Genomic DNA, 17300 nt, shown 5'->3' on the forward strand with positions numbered 1-17300 from the left:
TATAATGTGTTTTGGGGTGTATTTTTACACATACTCATGCTGGGTGGGAGAAATCTCTCTGTAAATGGACAATTGTGTGTTAAAAAAAAATCTAAAAATTGTCATTTACAGAGATATCTCTCCCACCCAGCATGGGTATGTGTAAAAATACACCACAAAACACATTATACTACTTCTTCTGAGTACAGCAGTACCACATGTGTGTCACTTTTTTGCACCCTAAGTGCGCTAAGGGGCCCAAAGTCCAATGAGTACCTTCAGGATTTCACAGGTCATTTTGCGACATTTGGTTTCAAGACTACTCCTATTTTTTGTCACAAGTTAGCGGAAAATGACACTTTGTGAAAAGAAACAATTAAAATCAATTTCCGCTTACTTGTGACAAAAAAAAACATCTTCTATGAACTCACCATACTCCTAACGGAATACCTTGGGGTGTCTTCTTTCTAAAATGGGGTCATTTGTGGGGTTCCTATACTGCCCTGGCATTTTAGGGGCCCTAAACCGTGAGGAGTAGTCTTGAAACCAAATGTCGCAAAATGACCTGTGAAATCCTAAAGGTACTCATTGGACTTTGGGCCCCTTAGCGCAGTTAGGGTGCAAAAAAGTGCCACACATGTGGTATCGCTGTACTCAGGAGAAGTAGTACAATGTGTTTTGGGGTGTATTTTTACACATACCCATGCTGAGTGGGAGAAATATCTCTGTAAATGGATAATTGTGTATAAAAAAAAATCAAAAAATTGTCATTTACAGAGATATTTCTCCCACCCAGCATGGGTATGTGTAAAAATGCACCCCAAAACACATTATACTACTTCTCCTTAGTACGGCAATACCACATGTGTGGCACTGTTTTGCAGCCTAACTGTGCTAAGGAGCCCAAAGTCCAATGAGCACCTTTAGGCTTTACAGGGGTGCTTACAATTTAGCACCCCCCAAAATGCCAGGACAGTAAACACACCCCACAAATGACCCAATTTTGGAAAGTAGACCCTTCAAGGTATTCAGAGAGGAGCATAGTGAGTCCGTGGCAGATTTCATTTTTTTTTGTCACAAGTTAGAAGAAATGGAAACTTTTTTTTGTCACAAAGTGTCATTTTCCGCTAACTTGTGACAAAAAACAAAATCTTCTATGAACTCACCATGCCTCTCAGTGAATACTTTGGGATGTCTTCTTTCAAAAATGGGGTCATATTGGGGTTATTTATACTATCCTGGAATTTTAGCACCTCATGAAACATGACAGGTGGTCAGAAAAGTCAGAGATGCTTCAAAATGGGAAAATTCACTTTTGGCACCATAGTTTGTAAACGCTATAACTTTTACCCAATCCAATAAATATACACTGAATGGTTTTTTTTATTATCAAAGACATGTAGCAGAATAACTTTTGTGCTCAAATGTATAGGAAATTTTACTTTATTTGAAAAATGTCAGCACAGAAAGTTAAAAAAGTAATTTTTTGACAAAATTCATGTCTTTTTTGATGTATATAATAAAAACTAAAACTCGCAGCAGCAAACAAATAGCACCAAAAGAAAGCTGTATTAGTGACAAGAAAAGGAGGTAGAATTAATTTAGGTGGTAGGTTGTATGACCGAGCAATAAACCGTGAAAGCTGCAGTGGTCTGAATGGAGAAAAAGGCTCTGGTCCTTAAAGGGACACTTAAGTCAAACAAAAAAAATGAGTTTGACTCACCTAGGGCTTCCAATAGCCTCCTGCAGCTGTCCGGTGCCCTCGCCGTCTCCCTCCGATCCTCCCGTCCTCGCCGGCAGCCACTTCCTGTTTCGGTGACAGGAGCTGACAGGCTGGGGACGCGAGTGATTCTTCGCGTTCCCAGACACATTAGCACCCTCTATGCTGCTATATGGTATCTGATATATGCTATAGCAGCATAGATGGCACTATTGTGGCCAGGAACGCGAAGAATCACTCGCGTCCCCAGCCTGTCAGCTCCTGTCACCGAAACAGGAAGTGGCTGCCAGTGGGGCCAGGAGGATCAGAGGGAGACGGCGAGGGCACCGGACAGCTGCAGCGGGCTATTGGAAGCCCCAGGTAAGTAAAACTCATTTTTTTTGTTTGACTTAAGTATCCCTTTAAGGGGTAGAAAGACTGTGGTCCTCAAGTGGTTGAAGGGAAGGTCCGAGGAGTATAAAACAAACAATACACTTACCTGCAGCTTCCTCCAGCCCCTGGCAGCTGTCCTGTGCCCTCGTCCCAGCTCTGGTGGCTCCTGTTCCCCTACGGTGGAGAAGCCAACCTCGCCAGGTTGTCTTCCAGGTCTGTTTCTCCCGCGCTTCAGCATGCGGCACACTGAGTCGCATTGACATCATCCGGACTGTAATGTGCAGGCGCAGAGCTACTGTGCCTGCACAATACAGTCCAGATGACATGAGCACGACTACGTGAGATGCGCGCTGGAATGCAAGTAGGCCTCTGGTACCACAGGGGACTCCGGACCACTGGCGGGGAGTGGAGCTGCGGCGAAGGCACAGGCCGTCTGCTAGGGGCTGCAGGAAGCCCCAGGTAAGTGGCTTTTTTTATGCTCCTCAGGGATGCTCAGCAGAGCTCGAATATTCGAGTAGCTCGAATATTCGAGCTCTTTTTCAGCTATTCGAGGTCGAATATCGAGCTCGAATAGCTGCAGCTATTCGAATGGGCTATTCGAGTGAACTCGAATAGCCCACTCACGATTCGAGCTATTCGAGCAAACAGCGCTATTCGAGCTCAAATACCGAGCTCGAATAGCGTCATAGCCCAGATTGATGTCCTTAGAGCCAATCAGAGGGCTCCCAGGCCCTCTGACGGCAGCCAATCACAGAGGGGGACCCTGGCCAGCCCCTACCCTATAAATAGCGGCCGCCATGTTCGTTTTTTCCGTCCTTGCCTAAAACTTGTACAGAGAGAAATCTGCTCCTTTGTGCTTTGGCTTAGCAAGTGCTCTATAGTGGTCAATTACCTAGCGTTTTTGCTCACATACACCTGCTATATACACCTATACTGTTGTTAGCTAGATAGAGATTGTAGTGTAGTTTAGTTAGTAGCTTGTGTGTTACACAGAGACAGCTGCTGCTGCAGGCAAGCTTACACAGCTTTAGGCCTCAGGGCCTTGCCTGTGTGGGCAGCTGTCCTCCTGTCCTCTGTTAGTTTATTTCTCATCTATACCAGTGTTTCTGCTGTGTTTTCTACCCTGTCTTGTCCTTTACTTACTGAGTGATTCTTGTATTTTGTAGTTATACTACTGTACTAGGGACACTCACTGTTCATAGCTCCTGCGTGTGTGTGTGCGTGCACTGTCTGTAGTGTACAGTACATAGTATTCCCTTCTACTGAATCATCTGATTACTACTGAATCTGATTATTGTATTTTCTAGTTGTACTTACTGTACTAGGGACACTCAGTCACTGTTCATAGGCTAGCTCCTGCGTGTGTGTGTGCGTGCACTGTCTGTAGTGTACACACACTCTATTTTCTTCTACTGAATCTGATTACTACTGATTATTGTATTTTCTAGTTAGTGTACTAGGGGACACACTCACTGTTCACTGTTCACACTTATTGTATTTTGTATTTGTACTGTACTAGTAATCACTTAGCGATCTAATCACTTAGTGATTAGTGTCACCTCACCCACTAACCCACTCCATTAAAGTACCCCACTTTTTCACCCGCCCTTTTAAAAAACTTTTTTGTTTACGCCCAAAACATCTAAGATGTCTGGAAGTGGCAGCCAGCGCGGTTTGGGCAAAGGGAAGGGCAGCAAGGGAATCAGGAGGAGAGGGAGCAGCATTGTGGCAAGCCGCGGCCACGCCACCATGCACAGTTCCGCAGCAGCAGCAGCTGCGTCAGTGGCTAACATTCCGCCTATAGCCACTGGCCGTGGATGCCTTGGGCGCCGCCCAGCAGGAGCATCTGCAACTCACGCTGCAGAGACACAGCAGCAGCAGCAGCGTGTAGTACCTGCTCCTATTTTCCTCCAGCCGGGTCGGAAACGTCCCATTGAGGAAAAGGATGCAGCCACTGTGGTGCAACTGATGATGGAGGATGAGCAGCCCGCCATCACCTCTGCAACCGAGGCCTCCACCCTCACCACCACCACCACCCCTGTTCGCAGCAGCCGCCTAGCAGGGCCTGGGGAGGAGGCCAGTTCACCGTCAGTTGGCGATCTGTCATTCAGCAGTCTTTTGACCCCAGGCATCATGAGTCAATTGTCTGCTGTTGTTGGCGATTTTGAGGAGGATATGCTGATGGGCACTTTGGGGGAGGAGGGATTGGACAGCAAGACTGTGGCGACAGTCAAGCAGCCCATCCATGCATCAGGAGAGGAGTTTGGGGGGTCATCATCCCAGCAGGACATGTTTCAGGAGGGGGAGGATGATGATGATGACAGGGTGACAGACAAAGACTGGGTGCCGCCACCACCAGCACCTGGGGATGTCATTATCAGCAGCTCTGAGGAGGAGGAGGAGGATGCGCTTGTGGGCCTTGCAAGGAGGTGCATCATTGCAAGCATTGGCAGCAGTAGGCAGGTCCCACAGCCTGCTGGTGTCTCAGGCTCAGCAGCAGCAGCAGCAGCATCTGCCAGTACCACCACCAGCCACACCCAAGCCCCCCCCCCCCCCCAACCACCACAGGGAGACAGGCAGCAGTGGCTCCAGGCCGTAGGGGGGTTTTCTTGTCAGCAATCTGGCAATTTTTCACCATGCCCACAGTTGACAGCAAGTACGCCACTTGCAACCACTGTCAGCGGAAGTTGAGCAGAGGTGCAGACCCCTTAAATTTCAGCACCAGCTCTCTGATCAACCATCTTGCTGCTAAACATTACCACCAGCATGAAGAGTTCCAGAGGCTGAAGGCATCTGGTGCTGGCAGTGGCACCACACCCATCACTGCACAGCCTTCAGCAGCAGCAGCAGCAACAGCAGCCACCCGCCCTCCTGCTCCTCCAGCACCACCAGCAGGAGTGCGGAAACGCACTGCTCCTCCCCCCTCTGCAACTCCTGCCACCGACACTGAGGCCTGTTCTGGCAGCCAGTCCTCAGTGGCCTCCTCTGCTGTCTCCGCTGATTCCCGTGCTAGCAAAAGGCAACGCCAGAGCCTTTTGAGCGAGTCCTTCCAGGGGGTGGTTAGGGCTCTGCCTCCCAGCAGCCGTCGCGTGCGGCAGCTGAACGGCTTGCTGGCACGGGCCATGTGCTCCCAACTCCTGCCGTACACGCTCGTGCAGGAGGGAAGCGACATGCGTGCGCTGCTTGCTTGTGCAGCCCCAGACTGGCAGCTCCCCAGCAGACACCGCTTTGTCATGGCCAATGTGGAGCGAGGGCTGGAGCACGCGGTTGGTGAAAGGGTCCACGTCACCATGGACTCCTGGAGCAGCCGCTTCGGGACAGGCCGCTACCTGTCCTTCACTGTCCACTGGGTCAGCTTGGTGGAAGGGGGTGAGGATGGGAGAGTAGCAGCGGGCACAGCAGCAGCAGCAACACAGTGGGTGGTGCCACCCCGCAGGGTCAGGGGAACTGCAGCAGGTTCCTCCGATCCTCTGCCATCCTCCGGCACACCTGGCCAAACCCCCCGCCTCAGCAGCAGCGTGAAGCCACGCCACTGCCAAGCGCTGCTGCAAATCAAGCCCTCCGACAAGGGGGGCAACGTTGTTGTTATGGGTGTGCAGGCCTACAGGGATATGTGCCTTGATATACTAACTCGGCAGGAGTGTTATGTGCGCGTCTCCGCGTCCAGAGTTGCAAGATGCCAAAAACAATTTTTCACCATTATTGATGACGCCCTGAGGCGTAGTGTTATAGGGGAGGATATTGTACAGTTTTTGAAGGTTACACACCCCATAACACCTACTTTTTATGCCTTACCAAAGATTCATAAGTCCAGGATAAGTCCCCCTGGCCGTCCTATTGTTTCCGGTCGTGGTTCCCTGACTGAGTGGGCGAGCGTGTACATTGACCGGCACCTCCAGCCTCATGTGCAGGCCTTGCCCTCTTATGTCAGGGATACCATGCATCTTTTGAGGATCCTGGAGGGGGTGTTTGTCCCTCCTGGGGCATACCTTGTTGCTCTTGACGTGGAGGCGCTGTACTCAAGCATTCCACACGATCTTGGCATTGCTGCTGTTGAGACCTTCCTGTGCGAGCTCGATATTAGACAAACGGCCCATAATATCTTTTTATTGGATCTACTGAGATTTTTACTTTTGAATAACATTTTTGTTTTCGACGGATTACACTACCTCCAGGTGCAGGGGGCGGCTATGGGGACCACCTGTGCCCCCTCCTACGCCAACCTGTACCTGGGGGAGTGGGAGCGTACCACCTTTTCGGACGATGGTCTCTCGATGTACCTGTGCCACGTTTTGATGTGGCACAGGTACATCGATGACATCTTTATCGTCTGGACGGGGACCTCCTGCGAACTTAGACAATTTGTCGACATCCTTAATAAAAACACAAGGAACTTACGTTTTACGATGACGTTTGATAGTAGAAGGATCTCATTTTTGGACATTTGGATCATCATCGATGATCATGGCTGTTTGTCCACGGGCTTATACAGGAAGGAGACTGCGACGAATGCCCTCCTTAGGGCCGATAGCTTCCATCCTGGACACACTGTCAGGGGCATCCCTGTGGGCCAATACCTCCGCGCGAGGAGGAACTGCTCTTCCATCGACAGCTTTGAGGAGGAGGCAATGACCCTAAGATCGCGCTTCAGAGATCGGGGATACCCAGACCACATTTTACGACAGGCATACCAACGGGCTCGGATGGCCGATCGAAGTGCCCTTTTGGCCTCTGGCGGGTCTCGGAGAGACGTGGCGGATTGCGCTCGCCTTTGCGTGCGTTATTCTGCGCAGTATAAAGAAATTACACGCGTTTTGCAACGTCATTGGTATATTCTTACCAATGACCCTAAAATCGAACCATTGGTGACACCGGAACCCAAAATTACATGCAGGCGCGCGCCGTCTCTCCGCGACCTGATTGTCAGGAGCCATTTTCGGGGCACTGAGATTACGCGCCCTCACTGCATCGTAACCGGGACATATAGCTGTGGTGGATGTACTGTCTGCCGATTTTTATCCATTGGGAGGGAAGTTGTCCTTCCCAATGGTCATCACTGGCGTCTACAACATTTTGTGAATTGCAATACCAAATTTGTAGTCTACCTTTTATTGTGTCCTTGTGGCGCTTTTTATATAGGTAAGACCGGACGTGAATTTAAATCTAGAATTGGCGAACACATCGCCAATATTAAAAGCATTACGTCCACCACACCGGTTGCGAGGCACTTCAGATCCGAGCACAGTGGTAATGCCTCAGGTATACGATTTGTCGGTCTTGACCGTATACATACCACGATTAGAGGGGGTAACTTTGATCGTTTACTGTTACAAAAAGAATCTAGGTGGATCTATGAGTTGGAGGCCACTGAATACCCTGGCCTCAATGAAACGGTCGGTTTTGCGGCCTTTCTGCCTAACTGATGCTTCCCGCTTTTTCTCACTTGCCCTGCTATCTCCCTTCCTGCCCCCCTCCGTTGGTCTGCTCCTCCATTGCCCCCTGTGTCTGCGGGCTTGTATACGCTCCGAGCTGTTGTCTCCATGTGTCTTTCCCTGTGGCATCTGCCGTTCATAGCTGGCATACGTTGCTGCTCAGTTTTTTTGCCTTTTTGAGTGCGCTGATTTTCCGCACTGTTTGGACTGTGGTACTGCGTTGTCGCAGTCCCCTTGAGTCTTACTTCTACAGTGAAGATGATTGTATGCTAATATTTGCTGACTCTGAGTTATGAATATATAGATTTCTTTCTGTTTGTCTGTGTATGTTGCGTTTGTATGGTTTCGATTCACTTTATTTTTATATACGTTTTTTCTGTTATATATTTCTTATGCTCTCATGTGCTGCCCCACAGCCCCTTTTTCTCTGCCCCCACTTTGCCCTCTCACCTGTGATTGCCACCATCACGCATCAGGCCGACTTAATTTGTCTGGCCTGTTGATCGGGCCTTGGTGGGGGCGAGGCCGAGCTGCGTGTCCGTTGCGGCGTGAGTGCGCATGTGTACGCGTGCGCGTTGGCTGACGCGTACGTAATTACGCGTGCGTGCGCGCGCGTGACTGATGACGCTGCCCTATAAGGAGCCTCAGGCGGCACATGATTCCAGCCACGCCTCCCTTTGAAAAAGCCGGTAGACCCGGCGAAACATGTCAGGGCTGCCGGCGTGGTGCTAGCACCTGTCTGCCTTTGTCCCGCTGCCCTCCCACTCTCCGCATCCACCCTCTGCTGGCCTGAGGCATCTCTACGATCTCCACCTGGAAGACCACTAGCTCTCTGCCTTCATGGGACTTTGCTCCAACCATCACAGCCTGCCACACTAGCACACTGGACCTGATTCCTCCATCGGATCAACAGTCACTCCCCCAGCCTTGGGCTTCTACACATGGGGTTGAGAGACCTGACAGCCTTCAGGAGCTAACTGGACTCTGTACCGCTGTACCAGGATTGGGTATAGTATGGCTTATGCTTCATGCCATTCCTCTGATTTGTGCTTGCTGCAACTTGCATTCCACCTGTCCATGCTGGCTATGCTGTTTCATTGAACTGTTTGTCTGCAGATGCTTTATTGGCTTCCTGGTCTCTGCTGGATATATTGACTTACTTTGCCTCTGACATCTGTTCCGGCCTGCTTTAACTGCTACTTTCCCATTGTCCTCATTTTTGATGCACTATACTTGTCTAGGCCTATTTTTTACAGGACATTTGGGATCCCTGATCACATTAGGTGGTCTTAGGCAGAGGTGTGTCTGATGTCTGATTGGTTGCTGAGCGTGGCCTTTTGGCAGTTTACGTTGGTGCTTTTTAATATGCTCAATTATAATATTAATAAATTTTGTAATTTTTCACTTATCTTTTGATTTTTGTGATTTGTGACATATGCTCCCCAGCCCCCCTTTTTTCCTTTACATTTACGTTCCAAGCGCTGCTGCAGTTGGTCAGCCTTGGGAAGACAAAACTGACGGCAACCCATGTGTTGGCCAAACTCCAGGAGCAGGAGAGGATTTGGCTGACCCCCAGAGGCCTCAGAGTCAGAGAGGTGGTGGCTGACAATGGGGCCAATCTGGTTGCCGCAATCGACAGGGGAAACCTGACCCACATCCCCTGTCTTGCCCACGTGCTGAACCTGGTGGTGCAGAAGTTCTTGCGCACCTACCAGGGGATGGGCGAACTGCTGGAAACGGCAAGGAATGTTGTGCGTCACTTCCGGCGCTCGCCTGCAGCCTTTGCGAGCCTGGAAGACGTGCAAAAGGAGCTGGAGCTGCCACGCCATCGGCTGATCCTTGACGTTCCAACTTGCTGGAACTCCACCCTGGCGATGTTGGAGCGTCTGGTTGAACAGAAGCACGCTGTCAACCAGTACCTTGCCCTGGCCACTGTGTCCGCCGCTGAGAAAAGGGACAAGACCAGCAACATCCCGTCCATCGTCCCCGATGACGACTGGGGGCACATGCAGCAGGTGTGCTTAGTGCTGGCTCCCTTTCTGCAGGCCACCAACATGGTGAGCAGGGACCATGCTATGGTGTGCGAGTGGGTGCCCCTGGTTTGTCTGCTGAACAGGGCCCTCGATGCTTTGCTGGAACAGGGAGTGGCAGCCTTGGCCCAGCAGGAGCGGCATGCAGCTGCACAGTCCACCTCTGAGGGGGAGGAGGAGGAGGACTTGGTGGAGGTCCCTGACCTTGCTGCTGATGAGGGGGATCAGCACAGTGCAGCTGAGTTGGTGCGGGGGTGGAGAGAGGATGAGGCGGCAGAGGAGGAGGATGAGGACAGCACTGCCGTCGATGTGCCAGCACACGTGGCCCGCCTCTTCCCAATGGCAGCTCACATGCTGACGTGCCTGCGCAAGGACCCCAGGGTGATCCAGATGAAGCAGAGGGAGGACATCTGGATCAGCATGATGTTGGACCCGCGCCTCAAGGGGAAGTTGAGCCAGTTCCTGCCTCCTGCAGGAGGAGACCCAGCGCAACAAATAAGGAGCTTGCAGCAGGCCCTTGTTGAGCGCTTGGAGGAAGCCTTCCCCCAGCCTTCCACCCCCACTGACCAGCCAGCACAGGGGCAGCAGCAGGTGCCTGCATCCAGCAGCAAGCGCCCCACAGACCTGCTGTCTCTCAGCAACGAGCTCTACAGGACTGTAGAGGCTCCAGCAGTGACTAGAGAGGAGGTGCATGCAGCAGCATCCTCCTCCGGTCACAGCCAGCGCCTGACCCGCATGGTGGCTGACTACATGGGGTCCTACAGCGGGCTTGACATCGATGCCCCTGTTGATCCCATGGAGTATTGGGTCAAGCGCCTGGAGATCTGGAGCGAGCTGGCGCAGTACGCCCTGGAAATGCTGTCCTGTCCCCCTTCCAGCGTGCTGTCCGAGCGCTGCTTCAGTGCAGCTGGTGGCGTGGTCACCGAGAAACGCTCACGTCTGTCTCACAAGTCTGTGGACAGACTGACGTTTCTCAAGATGAACCAGGCGTGGGTGGAAGGCGAGTTCCTGGCCCCTGTTGTCGGCGAGAGGGGGACATGAACTGGCTGCCGGAACCATCGTTAATATGCCTTACCATCCTTTACCACCTCCTGGCTCCTGCTCACTACTAAGCCAGCCTGGTTCAGTTTGACTATTACGTCGCCTGTAGCCACACATTTTACACCTACAGTGGGCTGCTGTGTACTGCCCTTCTGCTGTTTGTCTGCTGTGTTTCCCACTGCCAGGGTACACAGATTTACCTTCTGCTGCTGCCACTCTGCCACCAGCTATTACGTCAAACAATAGCTATATCTGTGTAATTTGCTGTAAAAATAAAATAAAAAAATAAACCATTAAAAAAAAAAAAAAGGTTTAATTTTTCTGAGGTGCCCGGGTTGAAAACTGTGTTGGCCCAGTTGTGTATTGGACACGATGTGGGCTGCACGACCGCTGTCTGGGACCTCCTGTTGTGTTTATTTACAGCCCTGGTATCACTGCTAGGTACCAGGGCTATTATGTCACGCTGCCTACCTGCTGCCACACTCACACTACTCCTCTATTCCTCCTGCTGCTGCTGCTGTCGGTCTGTGTTTCCCACTGCCAGGGTACACAGATTTACCTTCTGCTGCCACTCTGCCACCAGCTATTATGTCCAACAATAGCTATATCTGTGTAATTTGCCGTAAAAAAAAAAAAAAAAACCATTAAAAAAAAAAATGTTTAATTTTTCTGAGGTGCCCGGGTTGAAAACTGTGTTGTCCCAGTTGTGTATTGGACACGATGTGGGCTGCACGACCGCTGTCTGGGACCTCCTGTTGTGTTTATTTACAGCCCTGGTATCACCGCTAGGTACCAGGGCTATTATGTCACGCTGCCTACCTGCTGCCACACTCACACTACTCCTCCATTCCTCCTGCTGCTGCTGCTGTCGGTCTGTGTTTCCCACTGCCAGGGTACACAGATTTACCTTCTGCTGCCACTCTGCCACCAGCTATTACGTCCAACAATAGCTATCTGTTAAATTTGCCGTAAAAAAAATAAAAAATAAACCATTAAAAAAAAAAAGGTTTAATTTTTCTGAGGTGCCCGGGTTGAAAACTGTGTTGTCCCAGTTGTGTCTTGGACACGATGTGGGCTGCACGACTGCTGTCTGGGACCTCCTGTTGTGTTTATTTACAGCCCTGGTATCACCGCTAGGTACCAGGGCTATTATGTCACGCTGCCTACCTGCTGCCACACTCACACTACTCCTCCATTCCTCCTGCTGCTGCTGCTTTCGGTCTGTGTTTCCCACTGCCAGGGTACACAGGTTTACCTTCTGCTGCCACTCTGCCACCAGCTATTACGTCCAACGCTGTCTGGGACCTCCTGTTGTGTATTTATGGGCTGGTGCCACCGCTAGGTACCACAGCCTATTATGTCTCGCTGCCTGCCTCATTGACTGCCTGCTGCCACACAATCATCCTCCTCCTGCTGCTGCTGCTGCTGAATTTACCTCCTGCTGTCTGTGTGTTTCCACTGCCAGGGAGCACATACAATGGCGCTTCCACCATGCACCACCAGCTATTTATTACGCTCAAAAATAGCTGCATTTCTTTAAAAAAACGAAAAAAATATATATACTTTTTAATACTTTGTGATATTATTTTTAAAGGTGTCCGGGTTGAAAACTGTGTTGTCCCAGTTGTGTATTGGACACGATGTGGGCTTCACGACCGCTGTCTGGAACCTCATGCTGTGTATTTACGGCCTGGTACCACTGCTAGGTACCACAGCCTATTATGTCTCGCTGCCTGCCTCATTGACTGCCTGCTGCCACACAATCATCCTCCTCCTGCTGCTGCTGCTGAATTTACCTCCTGCTGTCTGTGTGTTTCCACTGCCAGGGAGCACATACAATGGCGCTTCCACCATGCGCCACCAGCTATTTATTACGCTCAAAAATAGCTGCATTTCTTTAAAAAAAAATATAGAAGAGAAATAAGTGAAGAAGAAGAAGACGATATAGAAGAAGAAGAAGATATAGAAAAAGAAGAAGAAGGAGAAGAAGAAGAAGATATAGAAAAAGAAGAAGAAGAAATAGAAAAATAATAATAAGAAGAAGATATAGAAAAAGAAGATATAGAAAAAGAAGATGAAGAAGAAGATGACGAAGAAGATGAAGAAGAAAAAGATGAAGAAGAAGAAGATGAAGAAAAAGAAGAAGAAGATATAGAAGATGAAGATATAGAAGAAGAAGAAGAAGATATAGAAGAAGAAGATATAGAAAAAGAAGAAGAAGAAGATATAGAAGAAGAAGATATAGAAGAAGAAGAAGAAGAAGATATAGAAGAAGAAGATATAGAAGAAGAAGATATAGAAGAAGAAGAAGAAGAAGAAGAAGAAGAAGAAGAAGAAGAAGAAGAAGAAGATATAGAATAATAATAAGAAGTATATACAGTACTGAACAGAATTTTGGACACAACTTCTCTTTCCACCTTTTTTTTTTTTTTTTTAAAGGAACATCCTCACATAATCACTTGCTGTTGTTACTTGGAAAAAAAGATGTTTCTTGCATCATTCACCCCCAAAACAAGTGTTGGAAGCTATTTAAGGCCAATTCGAATAGTCAGCTTGAATAATGAGCTCGAATACTGACTCGAATAGTGAGCTCGAATTTCGAGGTCAAATCGAATAGTAAAACATATTCGACTCGAATATTCGACCGAACTCGAATAATTTACTATTCGAATTCGACCTAACTCGAATAATAAAAAGGGGTATCCGAGCAAATTGCTCCTCGGATGTATCCTTTAAATTGGTATGTAAGATGTCAGTAATCATAAAATTAGTTAATAATAATGCCATCACATCAATGCTTATGCCATTGTTAACTTTACCCAAGGGTCTATTCTACTGCTACTTTTCAGACCTCCAGAGTCTGTGTTGTACCTGTCATCTAATCCATTGGTTTAACTGTATTGGCATCAGCCTTCAACTAACTCTATGACCCAGCAAACAACCTGTTCTGATGAAAGCAAGAGCCCTAACAGGAAGTGACTGAGTGATACAGAGAATATTGCAAATGACTCAAATTTCTCCATATATTCTCCTTTCAAACTTGGGGCTTGAGTCATTTTTTAATCCAAATACTTCCCCAAACCATAGTAAACACCAGATTTTCTTACACTGTGCTTTTTTTTTTACCGCATTAAGCTTATATGCACTATCTATTAAATGCAGTAGGCAGAAGCCATGCACACAAATCTTTAATAGGCCTTCAGTAAATTAACATAAAACTGTATTCTCAGCTGTGGCTCAGCAGTGACATTTGCTTTGTCTCAGATAATCGTCTAGCCTAAGGCACATTGTCTTGTAAATTTGAGGAACTGGTTAAGCTGTCAAAGGCTGTTTACTGCAGCATTGGGAAGAGTAGATCTGAAATTATTAGCCACTTGTCAGGGACAATTTTTGTACTGTGTTATGTAGCAAAAAGCTTTTGTGCAACATCTGACAAATGCATTTAGATTATCCTGAGGGGTCTTAGCAAAAAAAAGTATGTCAGAAATGTAAACAAATGTATTCTATCTATTCTAATAGAAACCAGCTATTATAGAGCAGTGACCTACTGATTAGCAGTGCCAAATGAAACATCTGTCTGGTAAATAGATGGTACAGACAGAAGGCTTGTACGTACTGGAGAAAAACCTGGCATCTGATAGAGTTCTACTTTACTTAAACCATATGTTAAAAGGTGACTGACTATAGTTTAATTAATTATAGATGTGTTATCATATTAATCTGTTGTAATAAGTATAACTATGATGAGCATTTCATTATACTGCTCCTATATTTCTCCTGTATTTTTTTTTTTACCAGGTTATCTGACAATTACATTTGTGAGGGTATCTCACAGGGTTAAAGGGATACTGTAGGGGGGTCAGGGGAAAATGAGTTGAACTTACCCGGAGCTTCTAACTGTCCCCCGCAGGCATCCTGTGTTGGCGCAGCCACTCACCGATGCTTCAGCCCCGCCTCCGGTTCACTTCTGATATTTCAGACTTTAAAGTCTGAAAACCACTGCGCCTGCGTTGCCGTGTCCTCGATCCCGCTGATGTCACCAAGAGCGCACAGCGCAGGCCCAGTATGGTCTGTGTCTGCGCAGTACACTCCTGGTGACATCAGCGGGAGTGAGGACATGGCAACGCAGGCGCAGTGGTTTTCTGACTTTAAAGTCAGAAATTCCAGAAGTGAACTGGAGGCGGGGCCGGAGCATCGGTGAGTGGCTGCGCCAACACAGGATGTCTGCGGGGGACCATTAGAAGCCCCGGGTAAGTTCAACTCATTTTCCTCCGACCCCCTTACAGTATCCCTTTAAGTAACTATCAGAAGTGGGCAGACAAGGGGCAAGGATGACTGTAAAGTAAAAACAGTGATCTGAATAAGCCAAATGTCAATGTATATAATTGGCAGCTGCACCAAGATTTATTCAGAACAGCAATCACTTAGCATTTGCAAACTTCAATTGTCAGTAGTCAGAGCAGATGCTAACACATTATACCCTTTGTATAACTCATACGAGTTTCAGCATGTAATAATCCCAACTGCAAGGAAGCAGTTGTGAGTGTGACCACTAAAATGGCAGAGGTTAGACTAAGAGAAAACGTTTCTCTTCAATTTGTTTTTATAAGTCCGCTATGCACACTGTGACTAGGGCTCCCGTTATTTGTAGCGGCAGTTTTTCATAGGGATGGGCCCTGGCGTCTGCTATTTTATTGTGTTTTATTTTGAAAGAGGCTTTCAGAAGGACATGTCTCACACCCTTTTCAACTGTTTTGCTAACAACAAACAACACTCGCTCCTCCCATTAATTTGCCAATACCTTTATCGCTACTTATCACACCTAAAATATTTATACATTGTTTTTTGTATGACAGACTAGGCTATCTTTGGGTAGCACTTTTCATTTCCTGTGCATTTTAAATGGAATAAGAAAAAAAACTGGAATAAATGGAATAAGAAAAATAAAGCAAGTGTGTGTCACTGGCTCCTGGCTGAAGCCATGATCATTCATTCACAGGCACTTTGATCTGCTTTGAGAACATATAGTCCTATTCACAAATCAGTGTTCGGTGGGACAGCAAGGGCGGCATGTGCAGTGCATGAAAATAAAAAAAAAAGGAAGTACAGTGGCTTGCGAAAGTATTCGGCCCCCTTGAAGTTTTCCACATTTTGTCACATTACTGCCACAGACATGAATCAATTTTATTGGAATTTCACATGAAAGACCAATACAAAGTGCTGTACATGTGAGAAGTGGAATGAAAATCATACATGATTCCAAACATTTTTTACAAATAAATAACTGCAAAGTGGGATGTGCTTAATTATTCAGCCCCTTTTGGTCTGAGTGCAATCAGTTGCCCATAGGCATTGCCTGATGAGTGATAATGACTAAATAAAGTGCACCTGTGTGTAATGTAATGTCAGTACAAATACAGCTGCTCTGTGACGGCCTCGGAGGTTGTCTAAGAGAATATTGGGAGCAACAACACCATGAAGTCCAAAGAACACACCAGACAGGTCAGGGATAAGGATATTGAGAAATTTAAAGCAGGCTTAGGCTACAAAAAGTTTTCCAAAGCCTTGAACATCCCACGGAGCACTGTTCAAGCAATCATTCAGAAATGGAAAGAGTGTGGCACAACTGTAAACCTACCAAGGCAAGGCCGTCCACCTAAACTCACAAGGAGAACGCTGATCAGAAATGCAATCAAGAGGCCCATGGTGACTCTGGACGAGCTGCAGAGATCTACAGCTCAGGTGGGGGAATCTGTCCATAGGACAACTATTAGTCGTGCACTGCACAAAGTTGGCCTTTATGGAAGTGTGGCAAGAAGAAAGCCATTGTTAACAGAAAAGCATAAGAAGTCCCATTTGCAGTTTGCCACAAGCCATGTGGGGGACACAGCAAACATGTGGAAGAAGGCGCTCTGGTCAGATGAGACCAAAATGCAAAATGCTTTGTGTGGCGGAAAACTAACACTGCGCATTACTCTGAACATATCATCCCCACTGTCAAATATGGTGGTGGCAGCATCATGCTCTGGGGGTGCTTCTCTTCAGCAGGGGCAGGGAAGCTGGTCAGAGTTGATGGGAAGATGGATGGAGCCAAATACAGGGAAAACTTGGAAGAAAACCTCTTGGAGACTGCAAAAGACTTGAGACTGGGGCGGAGGTTCATCTTCCAGCAGGACAATGACCCTAAACATAAAGCCAGGGCAACTATGGAATGGTTTAAAACAAAACATATCCATGTGTTAGAATGGCCCAGCCAAAGTCCAGATCTAAATCCAATCGAGAATCTGTGGCAAGATCTGAAAACTGCTGTTCACAAACACTGTCCATCTGATATGACTGAGCTGGAGCTGTTTTGCAAGGAAGAATGGGCAAGGATTTCAGTCTCTAGATGTGCAAAGCTGGTAGAGACATACCCTAAAAGACTGGCAGCTGTCATTGCAGCAAAAGGTGGTACTACAAAGTATTGACTCAGGGGGCTGAATAATTATGCACACCCCACTTTGCAGTTATTTATTTGTAAAAAATGTTCTGAATCATATATGATTTTCGTTCCACTTCTCATGTGTACACCACTTTGTATTGGTCTTTCGTGTGGAATTCCAATAAAATTGATTCATGTTTGTGGCAGTAATTTGACAAAATGGGGAAAACTTCAAGGGGGTCGAATACTTGTGCAAGCCACTGTATATTCATACATATAAATATATGAAAATACATTAATAACAG

The sequence above is a fragment of the Hyperolius riggenbachi genome, chromosome 2 (genome assembly GCF_040937935.1).
Source record: "Hyperolius riggenbachi isolate aHypRig1 chromosome 2, aHypRig1.pri, whole genome shotgun sequence".
NCBI lineage: Eukaryota > Metazoa > Chordata > Amphibia > Anura > Hyperoliidae > Hyperolius > Hyperolius riggenbachi.